The sequence below is a fragment of the Bidens hawaiensis genome, unplaced genomic scaffold (assembly GCF_021521415.1).
Source record: "Bidens hawaiensis isolate Kalapana, Puna unplaced genomic scaffold, B.hawaiensis_p1.1 tig00018953_1, whole genome shotgun sequence".
In the NCBI taxonomy this organism is placed as follows: Eukaryota; Viridiplantae; Streptophyta; class Magnoliopsida; order Asterales; family Asteraceae; genus Bidens; species Bidens hawaiensis.
The window spans coordinates 369,292-386,368 of NW_027492877.1; positions in this window are offsets into that span (position 1 = coordinate 369,292).

Consider the following 17,077-nt stretch of genomic DNA (forward strand, 5'->3'; position numbering starts at 1 on the left):
GTTCAACAAGCAAATAACTACCACCATAACCATCGTCGTTACACACCTTAAAAGTAACGACCTGACACATCAGAACACAACAAACTACAATCGATTCTAAATAGGGTTTTGTGGTGGAGTTTGGTTTGTTCTAACATAGATTTAGGGTTTCGATTATGGTAGGTCTACGCTTCGGTGATACATCACGAATTAGCCGAGGGGGAATGGTTTGGTTTGATGGTGGAGACACTTTCAGGCGATGGTGTTGGAGGTTGCCGGAAACGATGTTCTAATTTTAGCTAAGGTAGATCCGTGCGATTACTATCAGTCTATGACCCTCGATTTATCTCCTAGAAATCCTAATCAAATTCTTGGTCTTAGATTTGGTCTTAGATCCTAGAAATCCATTTATTAATGGCTATCTAGATTTGGTGAGACTTATACTCGTGAATTCGGGCCAAGTGTATAAGAAAACTCTCTTTATAAATAAAGCAATCTGATAGCTTGAGAAAACATAAAAAACAACCAAAAATCTTTTAAATTTTCATCTATAATCTATATATCTTATCTTAAATATATATAAACGAAACCTTTATAAGCTCTGTGGTTGCTTCCTACTTTCTCTCAAGCCACTGGATTGTTTTATTTATAAATAGAGGTTTCTCATGCATTTGACCCGAAGTCATGGGTATGGGTCTCACCAAACTTAGATAGCCCCTAAACAGGTTATAACATCTCATTAAAATGAAAAATTAATCACACCAAATATTTAATATGAAAATCCTATAAAATAGGGATATACTAAAAATTAATATCCGATTTTTTCTATAAAAAATTAATATTATTTATAATTAAGCGGGTCATCGGACTCACTAAACCGGGATAGCTTTTAAACGAATTATAACATCTCATTTATTTGTGAAACACTTTCATTATCAAACCCTAACTATACTATTAACTTCCTTACAATAAATAATATTAAAATCTGAAAACTTATAAAAATATTAGAAACGAAAAATGTAAAACAACCCCCCGTAATACGGGGATAAAGCTAGTATATATATGTAAACGAAACATCCGTATATTCTCTCAAGCCACCATATTGCTATATTTGTACATGGAGACTTCTCATGCATTTTACCCGAACACCAAACTTAGATAGCCCTTAAACGGGTTATAGCATCTCATTAAATTAAAAATTAATCTCATCAAATATATTTGTTATGAAAATTCTATAAAATAGGTTATATATTAAAAATTAGTATCCGATTTAAAAAAAAGAAGATATTATTTATAACTATATAACTTAGAAACAATTTTATAGTAAAAAAAAATAATAATAATCGGATCATGGGTCTCACCAAACCCAAATAGCTTTTAAACCGGGTTATAACATTTCATTTATTTGTGAAATCGTTTCATTATAAAACCCTAAGTATATTATTAACTTCCTTACAATAATACCAAAAATTATAATATGATTTAAAAAAATATATATTATTTATAATTAAGAAACAATTTTAGAGTAAAAAAAAATAAGCGGGTTTTGGGTCTCGCCAAACCCATATAGCTTTTAAACAGAGTTATAACATGTCATTTATTTGTGAAACCCTTTTATCATTAAACATTAAGTATATTATTAACTTTATTACAATAAATAAAATTAAATCCATATATATATATATATATATTAGAAACGAATAATGCAAAACAACCCTCCTAATACGGTGGATAAAAACTTGTATATATATAAACGAAACATTTAAAAGCTCTCTGGTTACTCCGTATATTCTCTCAAGTCACCACATTGCATTATTTCTAAATGAATACTTCTCATGCATTTGACCCGAATTCAAGGGTATGGGTCTCACCAAAGCCAGATAGTTGTTAAACGGGTTATAACATTTTATTAAAGTAAAATTAACCACCAAATATTTTATATAAAAATCCTATAAAATAGGGATATACTTAAGATTAATATATGATATTTAAAAAAAAGATATTACTATAATAAATAAACAATTTAGTATAAAAAATAAGCGGTCATGGGTCTCACCAAACCTATATAAATTTTAAACCGGGTTATAACTTCTCATTTATTTGTGAAACTCTTTTATCATAAAATCTTAAGTATATTATTAATTTTCTTACAATAAATAAAATTAAAATTCAAAAAATATATAAAACTATTAGAAACATAGTATAAAACAACCACGAAAAACACAGGGATAAAAACTAATTTATATATAGAGTATAGTGCCAAAATCGTCCCCAAGGTTTGATCAATAATGCGATTTTCATCCAAAAAGTTTTTTTGTTTTTGCAACTGTATCATCGAGGTTTACTAGTTTTTTCCAATTACGTCCAAATCGCTAACTCCGTTAATTTTCATAATTAAATGATGGGCATTTGTGTCTTTTTATTCATTTACTTTGTTTTTCAATTTTTTTTAAATTCTCTTGCTCCAAGCCTCCAACCTTCACGGTCACCATTCTGACAACACCATCGTATCACACCACTGCCGTGAACTACTGGCCACAATTAAACCAAAACCACCACGCATTGGAATCTGGCAAGATTTTTATGTGGTTGCTACGAACCATGTTTTCCGGCAATGGTTGGGTTTCGAAATTGGTTGGCGAGATCAACGAAAAGAAGGTTGAGGTCGCCAGAGAGTTGGAGACATTAGATTTGCACAACGAGAGCAATGATAGCGCCGACAGGTAGTGGTCTGAATCTCGCCCGGAATCGAGGTTGCAGGAAACATGCCAGAGAAAACGAAGTCATCAGAGTTTGTTTACAGCGGTGGATGAAGACGATTGACGCCTGGACATGTCGGGGAAGATGACCTGCTGGGAAACTTATTTGGTAGATGAAGACGGTTGGCTATGGAAGTCGATTGTGGATGAAGCGGTGGCGGAGGAGGTAGTGGGGATTAAGAAGACGATGTGAATCTGAATCTGGATGATGAAGTGTTACTTCACAAACTTGATTTTATGTATAAGAAAATCATCATGTCTTTCTCTCATTTGCTTTTAATACATTTGGTTTTTTAGTTTTAGAGGCTGTGAATTTTTTGAGTAAGATTCAGCTTAGCGTACACGGAACTCTTCGGCTCCTAGGTCCCAAAACTTTGTTTTTAGTAGGATTGACTTTGCTATTCATAAAGGGGTTGCGGCGCAGCTTGTTGCCCGTTTACCTACCACGTAATTGTAATCGTTTTGTAGTAACTTTATCTAATTACAATATATATAAAAAAAAACTAATACGGTAGTCAAAATACCAAAATGCCTCTTCATATCAAAGTGAGAGACACATTTATCCTTGACTTAACAATGAAATTTAACTGAGTTAACAATTAGGATGTAATTGATAAAAAACAATAACCTTCAATGGTCTAGTTGCATAAGCAAAATTTTTTGAATGAAAATCGTATTATTGACGAAACCTGATGACGATTTTTGCCTTTACTCATATATATATATATATATATATATATATAAAGATAATTCTACAAATCTACCTGTTGTCAACAATTCAACGCGGTCTAGCCGTGGAACCCACTTCAAGCTTCTTTCCACGTAAGTAGTTAGATAAACTATGAAACATCGGAGTCATCCCTTTATCATTATTATTATTATATTTTTTTTATATTGACTTTGTGTATTATGTTATTGCACTCTCTTATATAAAGAGTCTCGGACACTCTCGGTGTTTATCTTGGTCTGACTATGTTTTCTTAATCAGGCCTACGTTTAGTTTTGAGTTTGGCTTGGCCGTTCCCCATGAAAACCATACAGTCGACTATCACTTAACAGTCATTATGCCACTATTATAACAGAACTTTCTAATGTAACACATGATGGGACTAAAACCCGAATATGCTCGGGATTAAAACTGACACCCTCACATGTCCTGACTCAAATAATTCATTACCAATACACATCCAAAATACTACACGTGAATATTGAACTTCAGTTTCCACTTAAAAACCCAATCTACTTGTATTATAATCATTCTAATATTTTTTACCTTTCGAAATGACTAGAATTTTTAATTTATTTAAAATGAGATATAAAAATAGCAAGTAGCTATTCTCACCTACACACACACCAAACAATTAAAAAACATTACATACTCTATTTGCATGAATTGAAATTTAAATGGGAAAAAGAAAGATAGCAAGTAGCTATTCTCATTGTAAAAAAAACAAAAAATTACATGCCATGTTACATGATCTTACAACGAGAACGAACATCATGTATCCTATTCTTATTTTACACCTAATCCCGACTCATAAAAACGAAAATCCCTTAGGTAGTGTTTGCTATATATGAATGACAGGAGGAATAGAATGATTCATTACGTGAAAATGAAGAAAGTGTTGTTTGGTTGCTCAATGGAATGGAATCAGCCATTACACATGGAATCATATAACATCAAATCAATTCCTTCCCACCCTCTTTTTTTCTTTCTTTTTTTTATTTCATTCCTCCCTCACCCTACTTTTTCAACCCACCATCACCTAACAACCACCACCACCACCACCACTACCATTGCCACCACCACCACCATCGCCACCACCTCCACAGCCTCCGTCGCCGTCGCCACCACCGGACCATAACCGGCACCACCGCTGTCGCTGCCTTCAAAATAACAAAAATAAATAAATGAAACTTTCGAAGTTATTAATAGTGCTATAGATGTAAACATTGAGGTTCAAGAATAATAAAATCGATGAATAAAACTTTTGGTGCTTAAATAATAACATGGAAATCAGGAACTCTTAGGTTATCAATAACAACATGGATAAAACATCAAAGTTATGACCATCACAGTAATGTAAATAACGAGTCGAGAATAATATGAAATATTAGTTTATGTTGAAATAAAATAAACAATAACTAATTTACTCAATTATTAATTTAAAGATATGAAGTATGTTATATCTATTGTAAAATATTTTAAATAAAGGAAATTTTTATAAATCATCTTATTTGAAAGAAAGTTTATAAGTTTATGATGATCAAAAAAATCATAAGATTTACATAAATATATATTCATGCTTGTTCTTGCAAAATAACTAGGTTTGATCTAAGATTTAGAAAAATTAAAGTGTTTATCTTGGATATCCATGATCATAATGATTCCTAAAACCAAAATATAATATTTTTATGATAAAAGTAACATGATCATAAAGAACAAATTATGAACATTCAACATTAAATCAAAATAAAAACTACAAAATGCATTGAATCATAAGACTTACCTGTTAGTGCTTTCAATTTTAAGAAAATAGTAGATTGAGGTGTGAAAATAATGGAGGATTTGTCCTCCTTTTATAGTGAAAATATGGAGTTGTTATATCTTATGGAATTTATGAAAATTAATCATATTTAATATAATTAAAAACAAAAATTAAAATGGTTTAAATGGTTTTCAAGGTGTTTTAACTCTTTTAATAAATTTTATTTAATTAAAACATTCATTGCTTTATTTTTATTAGTTAATTAATTAAAAAAACATAATATGAAAAAGATGGTAATAATAATAATCCAAGACTTATTATAATGATTTGCATAAGAAAAGTTCATGAATAAATTATTTTGATTATGAATGTTTTAAATGAGTATACTTTATTTTATATATATGCTACAGGTATTTACATTAGAGGATGAAATGACGAAAGACACTAGAAGTTAGGTTATTTAAACAATAAACAAGAAGATGTGTTTTATTGTCTTTCTTTTTATATTTGTCTTATTGAATAACTTGTGTACTTGAGATTTGAATGAATCAATGATATTATTGTCATTTAATAGTGTTGTTATACACCCCAGCTAAAGCGGAATACGCCCGAGTGTGACGTACAGATTGCTCAAAACACATGTGACACTATTAAGTGGCAATATTACCATTAATTGATTTAAACAACAAGTACACAAGTTTACAAGAAATACAAGGAAAATACAAGAACAATTAATGGTAATATTGTTACTTAATAGTGTCACATGTGTTTTGAGCAATCTGTACGTCACACTCGGGCGTATTCCGCTTTAGCCGGGGTGTTACAGATTGGTATCAGAGCCGTGACTATAAGATAGGACATTAGACGTAGTGTTCTAGTTGGTTATAGTTTATTTGCTTAATTGTTTAGGTTACATAATTAGAAATTATGTGAGCCTTATGTGATTGTTCAAAGCACTTACTTGTTACTATTTAACTGATGATTCAATTACTTCAATTACACAAGCACACACAAGTCCAAGACTTATGCCTAAAAACAAAAATTTTCCAAACATTTTCAATTATCGATTTTTTTATGGTGTCCCGATATTTCTTCTTTTTAAAGATGGTTCTATATGGTGGGTATGTAGTAAACTGTAAGGGGGACATGATTGTTTTCCGAAACTCTTGACACCAAGGTTATTGAAACCTAAGGATAAGCAATGCGCATAAATCCCAATCAGACGCGGGACCCGGTTGCTTACCTGGAGAGTTAGGAAAGGACATGAACTCTATTAAGCCAAAGCATACCACTTTCAACGCCATATGAATCAAGTCTTTAAGTTTTCAAATGTGACCATGTTCTCTTTGTGAAAAGAATATGGTTGCACTCCTAAGGAAGTCACGCAAGTCATGGTGGTTCATGCGACGTGTGACTCCGACCCTCAATGTTTTACAATGTGTTTTAACTGAATGTTTGGCAAGTCGTGGTGATACACGAACACCCAGCTTTTGGTTCAATTTAGTTACGCATTTTGATTTATATGTTTTTATTATGAGAATACTTGAGTTTCAATGTGATTATTTTAGTTACATATTCATTTATTATTATGGTTTAAAATTGAAAATTCGAAAAGTCATGGTGATACATGAATTGAGTTTCAATTCGATTATTTTATTTATATATTCATTTACGATTATAGTTTAAAATTGAAAATTCGAAAAGTCATGGTGATAAATGAATAGTTGATTTTCAGTTTATTTGTATCAATTCATTTATTTTTATGGTTTGAATTGGGAATACAAAGAATCATGATGGTACATGAATGCATGATTTTCAATTCAATGTCATTACTTATATTAAGTTTGATATATATATATATATAGGATTAGGTTCATTTCAGAAATGTTTCTTATTGCGAGAAGTGCGAGAAATGAGTCTGACCAATCAGATTTTTTCTTTTATTTTGTCATTTATTTAATAACAAGGGTGCTATAGTAAAATGTGCATCTTTTCATATTTGGTATGTCATAATGTATGAAGAGGTTACAAATAATTTTTCTTTTTATTTTTTAAATATAACCAAATCAACTTATATTAAATTCTTTTTTTTTTGTTATTTTATCAAATTCAATTTTGTTGATTTATCAATATTATTTTTTTCCCTCGTAATTTGAAGTTCATACATTTATCCAGATAATAGTTCTTAAATTCAATAGCGTTGATAAATATAAATTACACACTACATAAATGAACATTCACATGAATTAAATTACACATACACAATTCGAAATATCACCTACATACTACATATACGAGCCTATACGTACATAAATGAATCTATAAACAATAAAAATTATACATACACCATTGGAATACTGCCTGCACAATAATATATGAACCTACACAGCTCATAAATGAACCTACATACGATAAAATTTATACATACACCATTGAAAATACCATATACACAATAATATATGAACCTACACAGTTCATAAATGAACCTAAACACGATAAAATTTATACATACACAATTGGAAATACCACATACATAGTAATATATGAACATACACATTTCATAAATGAACCTACACACGATAAAAAAAATACACATACACAATTCAAATACTAGATACACAATACATATATGAACTTACAAAATAAATTATTTTTGTTATTTTTCATATTATACTACATATAATAAACAACAAATCATGTTAATAGCCTACAATTGTAAAATTTTCACCTACGCATTCGTGATTCCATCTTCACCATATGCATGTGTTTATAATACATAAATTTGTGTAGGCAATACATAATATTTAACACATTTGAAGAAATATGATTGAAGATATTATAGTATTTTATTAAAATTATATTTGTTTAACATTACTTTGATTAATAACATCAATTATAAAATAACAATTAAAAAAATTTAAAGGTAACTTTTAATTAGATAGTAATAAACTAATAATAACAAATTAATGTTATTAATGACTTAAGTTTCTCTTTGAAAAGTCAAAAAAACAAATACTAAACTACCATTTTTAATTAAAATATTAGTATATTAAGATCTTCATAATTACAAGTTTGCCATAACTTTTCTAATCCATTGATTAAACATAATCAATGGTCCAGGTTGATTTCTCGCACTTCTCGATGTAACTTGACTTCTCGCAATATATATATATATATATATTTCATTTGGTTATTAAAAAAATTGTGAGATTCTTATGGAAATAAGCTTTCCGATTTCAATTTCAAATAGTATTTCATGTGATTTCATTTCTTTACTTATTTTACTTTAAGATTTATATGGGTTAATTATAATGTTACTTTTTGTAAGTCCCCCCGGGGCGTCGTTGATCGATACGAGATCCGCACGATGTCTAGGAGTGCGGAATCCTCCTAGACTCGTTTATGGTGTAGAAGACGAAGAACACGATTACACACGAACAAACACACGAATGGGATAAACGAATCTGCAGATCTTTTATATAATAACCATAACACGTTACATACCAAACATAAACAAAGACACGGCCGACCCGAGGTGAGCTCTACCTCGGGTCGTCCCACACGACTCTCCCTCTCTGTTTCTCTCTAGACAATTGAACTGTAACACAAAACACTCTTTCTTTTCTGAATTCCCGAACCTAAACAAGACACACATATATATATATAAACAACTTCGCGGGCTTGGGCTTGGGCCAGTAGGCGAAGTTGTTATAACTTCGCCTATGGCGAAGTTGTTATAACTTCGCCTATGGCGAAGTTGTTCTAACTTCGTCACTTCGTCTCCGCTGATCAGAATTGCATAGCGACGGTCACAAAATGCACCAACAGACTCCCCTTTGACCGTTGCTCTCAATTCTAACAAACACAAAAGATCATCTGTTACAAAACATGCACCAACACTTTTGGTTGTTAATATGATTTTCATATTTGCGTCCCTTGTCACGCGAATCATCCACATATTATAATATATCGTATTGTTACCCTCTACGTCGCCCTCAAAACTCAACTCGCGAAGTGAAAACTTATAGTATCGCACTATTAGCCACCATGCTCCCAACCATGACCCAAAACCCATCAAAACTCTTATTAGCCATGACAGTAGATCCAATAACTATGCTTGAATCGATCCAAACCCAACACAACTCTTGGAAACTCAAACGTACCCTAATAAAAAATCTTGGCACGGGGACACACCCTTTGTATAACATGTGTAAATCTCACCATACAACTGTGATAAATTCAGCCACCACCTCTTACCAAAAACTTACCCATATTCAACATCACATATTCCCACAACCTGTTACCCAATCATTTATCCCAAATATATGCCTTATGCTCATACTTCAAGCATGCTATCAATGTAGTGACCCGAGAACCCCCCACAGTACTCAAACATGCCTAACTTGTTTTCGCCATGCAATATTTAAAACCGCATCCTCTGACCACTTGGAGCTCACTCGTAGCCTTACACCCCTACTTAGCCCTTCATACTCGCCAAACATACTTATTTCTATTAGGTTTTTTAAATCATGAACGTTTCACCACATTCAATATATTTTTATTGATGTCTTGCAAAATCACACAATCGGACAAATCATGTGGACCATGCGACGAACTAAGTAATTACGGGTGCACACGTAATTATCGAAGTCCTCGCATGGAAATCATAGCAAGGACAGTTGTGTGCTATGCTCACCATGGATCGAATATCTCCCCATGAAAAAGAACTGGTTTTTCCAAAAAGAACCATTACGGGTGGTTTTGTGTATAGCAACTGGTTCACGAGTCTTGGATTTCTAAATCATTTAACTTCTATAATCCTGCTAGTTAACCTTTACATTGTACCTCCTTTTTTATATAGTTTGTGAGGTTCGACGAACTTTGGTTCTTTTAACGCGCTTTCGGATTTTTATTTCAAGTTATCATCTAATTCAAATACAGCCTCAATAAGTATGATCATATGCCCCCTTTGCACTCAGGATCATGTTGTTATGAGTGGAAAATGTCTCATTATCCGAGTATGTTGGTTATTACCAACTAGAAATGATCTTACTTGCGCAATTATTGCACTTGTCTCGTGGAATTGTATGGTTTTTATGTATTTATATCAAACTTTGTGAAGTCACCAACTATTAAATTAGTTGACATTATTTTATACATATGCTACAGGTAACATTATTATAGGATGACATGGATGAAGACACTAGAATTTAGATTATTTAAATAATAAACAAAGTTGATGCTCGTTTTATATATTTCCTTTGTAATTGTTTATTTGCGTACTTGAGATTTAAATAAATTAATGATAATATTCTCACGTAATATTGTCACATGTGTTTTCATCAACGTCACACTTGGGCATTTTCGCTTAAGGCGGGGTTTTACAGATTGGTATCAGAGTCGTGACTATAAGACAGGACAATGGATGTAGTATTCTAGTTAGTTATAGTTTATTTGCTTAATTGTTTAAGTTTCATGATTAGAAAATTGGGTGGGCCTTATTTTATTGTTCAATGCACTTGCTTAATATTTTATTGTCAATTCTTAAAAAGAAAGATTTTCCGAACTCTTGACACCAAGGTTATTGAAACCTATGGATAAGCAATGCGTATAAATTCCAATCAGGCGCGGGACACGGTTGTTTACCTGGAGAGTTCAGAAAGGGAGTGGACCCTATTAACCAAAGCATACCACTTTAAACACCATATGAATCTCAACTTTAAAGTTTTCAAACGTGAACATGTTCTCTTTTTAAAAAGAATATGGTTACACTCCTAAGGATGTCACGCAAGTCATGGTGGTTCCTGCGACGTGTGATTCCGACCCTCAATGTTTTACAATGAGTTTTAACTGAGAGTCTGTCAAGTCGTGGTGATACACGAATACCCAACTTTTGGTTCAATTTGATTACAAATTTCTTTGGTTTTTGGGAAATAAGAGTCCATGGTGGTTCATGAAAACTCTAAGTTCCACACAACGTTTATTATCAATGTTATGATTTTTATTTATTTATTTATAAACAAACTTTAACAAGAATCTTTATACCATACCCTATACAGAGTTTCACGATTTTCATTATCATTGTTTGTAGAATGACTTCTCTTCACTATAAGCGTCGTTCATCTGGAGCCTCGAGCCGCAAGATGACTGTCCAGATCATCAAGCAACTAACCGCGGTCCTTCCCGATATGATGACCCAAATGCATCGAAACCTCACTGCTAGCATTAACCCTGCTTCGTCCAAGCCTAAAGCTCCTGTATGCTCATCCAAGAACTTCACCGCTGCCAAACCCTCTGTGACACCCCGCTTAAATTGATTGCATCCGTACAATTATTAAACCTAATTTCCTATAGATAATTCTCTTTATATTAAATTTAGTTAAGTTTAACTGTAGGGAGTCTAGCATAAGACCTCACGTGCATGATACATTAAACCAAGGTAATTTAAGAACTTACTCTAATTTTCAGACTTATCTGACGGATACGAAGGTTGGTGATAAAAATAATAACATTACACGTGACAATAATATATAAATTTTTATTTATGATTCTTTTATGAGATTAAAATAAAATTTCGCTCAAATATTATATGCGTACTCAAACAAACGTACGTCTCATGAAAAAATTAACAATAGGTAATGAACTACACATATATATATATACAAACATACCGTATGCGATATCAAACATTGACTATACGTGTGACCGTTTCTTAGACCCTCGAGTAGTAAACACTTAAATACATATAACAAACATATATTTAACTAATAACTAGCTTGTAAATAATGGTTGATATTACTAATTGCCATTTTCTAGATTCTAACTCAGCAAAGTTCAATCACCCTTTTACCACATGTACCCTTTTAATATATATATATATATATATATATATATTAAAGCAAACGTTGGTGGAATATTTGGGAATAAATGAGTAAACCGTGATTTTTACTTTAGTAACTCAATTAGTTGGGAAAAAAACATAAGTATATTGTTGATTTAAGTGAAAAATGGACGTTTGGAAAGTTATATAAGTTTTGGGTACAATAATATAGTTTTATAAATGTTTTAAACAGAAATATAAGTTTTAAAGACAAGGGTCGGTTTTTAATATAAAAATAAACGTACTCTGAAGTTAAAACACATTTTATAGTTCAAATAAACGAAAATCGGTTTTATAATTTATTGTCTTAATCTTTCAATTAATAATATTTATAAAGCTTAAATATAATTTTAACGTAAAACTATAAGTTTTTTTTATGTTTTGAAGTGGTAAATAATAAATATTAGTTGTAATAACGACACGTTGTGTCAAAACGATGATTTCTACATAAATAAATATTTCGGAGAAATACATGTACGTTAAACTTAAAATAGTAAATTTATATTTACTTAAATGGTCTAAATGATACTTAAAGTTGGCTGGAAAAAGTATAAACAAACATATAATAATATTATAATTTATTAAAATACTGATCGTAACTTAAAAGTATTATTTTCTAGAAAAATAAATATATAATTATAATATTTTATTTACTTAATACTTGCCCGAGCGAAACAGTTAGATAAAGCGGCAATTTAATTAAAAGGCGACACGGATAAACGAGAGATGAATATAGTAAATTATGTTCTAAATATTTATATAGTTATATAAATATTTATTTACTAAAAGAACGTGAAAACTTAGCATCAACGGGTCATCCAAAAATTAAACAAAACGCTCGGTTGGGGAAAGCAACCAACACATATAAAATGAATGAAATGTTCAGTTGGGGAAAGCAACCGAACAATTATAATAAATCAAACGGCCGGTTGGGTGAAAGCGGCTAGCATAAACCGACTTGCGAGTCGATAACTGAACAATTGACCTTTTGCGATTAGGACGTGAAAAGACTACGGGAACCGAAATTAAACAAATTAACTAGCCAACCGATTCTGAGCTTACGAGGTGAGTTTCACGACCCTCTTTTACTGTTTTTATTGTTTTCTAATCGGGGGGGGGGGGGGGGACATACAGAATTGCTTTTATATACGATAATTAGAAACAAAACAACCAATCTTTATGCGAACTTGAGTTGAAATATGTAGTGCTATAAGTCCCTTGCTTGCATAATATAAGCATTAGCTAACGGAGTTAGCCACAGGATTATACGAATAGTACTATTGGCGTTGACATTCCCCCTATTATAGGTTAGTTGCTCTAACCTCCGATATTGCATCGAACCAGGGTGGTATATTCCATCTGTGAGATTTGAATGCAAAAACCTAGTTAAACTATGTAGATAGGATAAGTAAGGTATCGTATCCACCAGAAGTATGTGGTTAATGCAATTCGTGTAAACAAGTTCAATGTTATGAAGTAACAAGATTTAGTGCTGATCACACAAGCAATAGTTTGAATTTAAAATTAAGCAAACAACGAGTGAACAAGTTTCAATCAATTGATAAAAGCAAATCACACCCAGGAATTCAAGTAAGCAACCTACAGTGATCTCATGCAATCTAACTGATTAATTATTAAAGGTTAACTAGAGACTGATTAATAAGACATAACCTTAGACATCAACAATCGCTTTACACACGACATTGGTTATCAAACAGTCCCTGCCAGTGTGACTCAGTTAAGGGCAATTATATGTTTTATCATATTCAATCTAATCAAACAGTCATATGATCAATTATTATAGCAACTTGTAACGAATCGTTCAGATCAACGTAAACATAAACCGATTGAACACACAGAAATACCAAACATCAATAATCATATATCAACCATAAACAATTATACATAAGTGTTCTTAGTCACATGAGAAACCTGAAAGAGTTACAAACTATACATTCACGGGTGAGATTCTAGGAGATTAGCCGAGCCTCGACATCATAGAAGCATCAATAATGAGGAGATCGAACATGTATATGGTCTTGGCACGAGCTGGGATGATGGAATCTCCACCCTAATCTTCTGGAAATCTCCTTAGTTCATAAAAACAGAGTTAGGGTCGACATAAGATGAAAATGATTATAACCCTAAATTTCTAGTCTGCACACCCCATTGCGATACGCGATGGGGTCTTCACTGGTCCATCGCGTATCGCGATGGACCAGAAGTCAACTTCATTAAACCTCCTATCGCGATACGCGATGGGTCCTCAAGCAATACGCGATGGGTCTTGTTACCAACAAACTTTGTCCATCTTTCTCATTTTGCGTGCTGTACGTCCCGGGTCTTCATCTCGTGTTACAACAGGTCCAAATTGAGTACTTTAACGCCTATGACCTGAAACACAATAAACACGTATGAAGTGTCGAAGTTCCTATAATAAACGATTAAAACTAAGAAATAAACGAACTAAAACATATACAAATTAACCAACCATCACATCCCCACTCTTATCTTTTGCTTGCCCTAAAGCAAACTCTAAAGCAAACATTAACCTCCATCATAGGTATGTAAATTATCATCATTTATATTAGTAAGGTTTAAGGTCATACCCAGTATCCCAGACTGACACTTTCTAGATTGACATCCCACAAATACGGTTAAGTGCTATAATAAAAATAATAGTGCCGCCCAGACGAGTGTACTTTGTTTCCGGTTAAGGCACACATGGTCATACCCCTCATAATATAACATGTCTCCTCTTGGTTTAATATCTGGACTAGCAAATGATGTGCTAGTATCACTCTGTTCTCAGTACCAGTCATAAATAACTGTCAATCCATAAAATCTCTTTGACACAAATTCAAATTAAGAGGACTTAAAACGAGTTGTAATGGGGCTAGGTGTAAGGGTATTGAAGAGAACTTTTTAAGTAACTCAAACGATCCGACCCGGCTTATTACAAAACAACTAGATAAACAATACTAACATAAACACTGAATTCATCTTTTTCTTTAACACAAACGAACTACTAATTACGCAACTGAATATAAACAGACATCTTTTTGGCTTTTTTAAGCATAATAAACGCGATGCTTAATATTGAAACAAATACAAATACAAATACAAATACAAATACAAATACAAAGAAACCTTTTTAGCCGGATCGTCTCGTAATATAACATCGGGGTAAATCAAATGAAGAATAGGTCCAAGAAATGTTTTCCAAGGGAACCAACCCCCGCCCCTCACATTACCCACGCTCATATGTATAATGTATGAGGCTCAACCCCCAGTACCCACACTCTCGCTCATCAGACGAGGCTTAACCTAATTGCCTCTATCACTTTTGCATTTTGCCAACTACGATCCCGTGATCCATGAAACAATTAAATCACTCTCGATAAAAGCACTCACATGACATGTGTGTACTGTGTATTATATGTGTATTATATATATGTGCTCAAACTTCCACATGTACCGGAGGAATTAGGCTACCGATATAAACATGTGTACCTGTCCCCATGACTCGTTATCCCCTCCTAAACGACCCCATTTTCAACTTCTCATTATGAAAACATTTTTAAGTAAGACTATTGAGAAGCTGAAAAACAAACCATGACCAGAAACCTATGACTTGGCATTGATGGCAATAATTAACAGTTAACAACTTTGGTCTCTGAACACTCTTCAAGGTACTATCGGGCTAAAAATTTCAAATTTCCCACATCCCCACACTTGAGGTTTACATTGTCCTCAATTTTAATGATCATTTTGGGGACGGGGTTGAAATTGACTGTTAAACAATTTAAAATTCGGGGCTCAGATGTGATGGTTCTACTAGCAAATATACAATTACACTTTTAACATCTAAACTAATAAAACAAAATAAATTATGAAACTGAAATCACCTTATATTAACGAGACTGGAAAAGGACCAGTCGGCTCGCGAACTCTCGTAAACGCTCATATACTCTCGTCTCAACCATGTATCAAACTGACAACTGAACCTGCAAAATCTCGAGACGTGTAGAAGCAAGCTTCTCATAAGTGTAAGACATAGGTCTTTTTATGAAAATGATTTTCTGTTAATTTTATTAAAATAATTACCGAGCCGAATTATGTCGTTTCATAATAAATTTTGTTAAACAAGTTAAAAACGTTAAAAAACCTAACTCTCTTTTGTAGGAATCATGATTGCATTTAACGTATGCAACAAGCCCTTTAAACCTCCCGGTAGTCCGGTAGGACGAGTGGGGTCTCGTGAGTGTTTATAGCGAACAACATTCACAAAGTTCAGTTACAACATAATATACAAATAAATCAAACACAACAGAAATCAAAGATATATATACATATACGCCCAACCAGTTACCATACAATATTCTCAATAATATAATATTAATATAATAACAACCATGAGAATAAAAATAAAACAAAGTAAAAAGGTAACCAAAAGTCTACTGTGCTGGTGGATCATCAGTAGTATCCTACGGGTCTACAGGCTGCTCCTCTGTAATAATCAGTGAAGGTGGGAGCGGTACCTGCAAAGCAACTAAAAGTAACCTGAAACAGTTATCATGACGGGCCAGGTGCGCCCGCGTCTCCTGCCTATGGGCTCGCGCCTCCCCCTCTTGGCCCGAACCTCCTCCAATATCTGCTGCTTCTGCTGATTGATCATCGCGAGTGTGACTGGCTGCTGCGGCTGCTGATGCTGAGGTGGCGGCTGGCGAAGCTCGTACTACTGCTGCGGCCGCATCATGCGAGGGACTAAGATATGCTGTCAGTGTGTCGGAATGCCCCTCTTCATGGCGACGGCTGCTGCTGATCCCTCTGACGGTGGCACCTGCGGGGCCTTCGGACCGAGATGAGCCTCGGCGGATCATGTAGCTCACAGATCCCGGCCCTCCGAGCATCCTCCAACCCAAACGCCACTGTAGCCGGTCCCCGGGTGAAGAACCTGACCGGATATC